Source organism: Haplochromis burtoni, unplaced genomic scaffold (genome assembly GCF_018398535.1).
Source record: "Haplochromis burtoni strain Fernald_Lab_line unplaced genomic scaffold, NCSU_Asbu1 Contig_7, whole genome shotgun sequence".
NCBI lineage: Eukaryota > Metazoa > Chordata > Actinopteri > Cichliformes > Cichlidae > Haplochromis > Haplochromis burtoni.
In genome coordinates, this window is record NW_024582368.1 from 1,458,179 (window position 1) to 1,459,407 (window position 1,229).

Consider the following 1,229-nt stretch of genomic DNA (forward strand, 5'->3'; position numbering starts at 1 on the left):
ATCAGGAGCATCAGTACAGTTTAATATCACTGACCTCTGACAGCAGTTAAATTCTCAGCATATATGATGAAAGCTTTCAGACTGGGCATGTAAATATCCAGCATTCAAAGAGATCAATCGTTTTCATGCCTTTTGAAACTCTTACACAATATACTTACTGAAAATGGTCACATGTCAAGTTACTTCTGTGTTGGTACTTAGGGTCATGCCTCCAGCTTTAATTTTTGTAATACTGACGGATGGCATGCATTAAACCACTGTTCTCTAATCTGTACACATGTGATGCATGGAGCCTAACTCTGGTAATATAAACTACATCAGATGTAAATATGAAGCACAGTTAGCACTTACATTGTGGTTGTAAAAAAGCCCAACTGAGTTATGGCACGTAACATTATGTAGGTTCAAAAGCAAGTATGTGTGCTTATATTTAATAACAGTCATATGAATGCTATGAAGGTTTTTATATCTTCCCAATGATGAGTGTAAAAAGTATGGCTAAAAGTTCACTGTTTTATAGTTTCTAGTATTGTGATTTCAATTATTGTGACATATGTGATAAGCTTCTGATTGTTGGTGACAGACCATAAGGATGCCCAAAGGAATTTTAGGGCCATGCCTAATCACTAAGACTAAACCTGCCTCAGTGTAACCTGAACCATTTGTACTAGCTGCCAACAAATGACAATGATAAGCTTCCAGATGGGTCACATTTGTCATACCACATTTTTGAATGGGTTTATGTTAACATAAAAGATTTAGCATCAAGATGAAACCATAAAAAAGATACATTTAAGGAATAAAGAGCAGCAGAAGACGAACATGTTGTATCACAAAACAATCAGGGAAGCAAACACAGCAAGAGAGTTCTTTCCAAAATAAAGGTCAAACATGGATTCAATCACTTATAGCTTCTGAATATGTGTAAAACACCTGCATGAAGAATCGTTCAAACCAAGTATTAAAAAGGGGAAGCTCTTCAAGTTTCATTATTTCTCCATAAAGTGTTACAGTTACACTGGATTTTTCCTTTCACATATTGCAGTTACTGTCTAGTGACAAAAAATAAACCCTAAATTATAAAATGCCAAATGAAAACACTGATTATTTATTTACACAAAAGAAAGTAAGCAAACTAAAACTATAGCCGACTATTTTACAAAATTAAAATGATAGCTGAAGCATTTAAATACATTTTATTTCAAATTCCATGTAATGATGATTATATG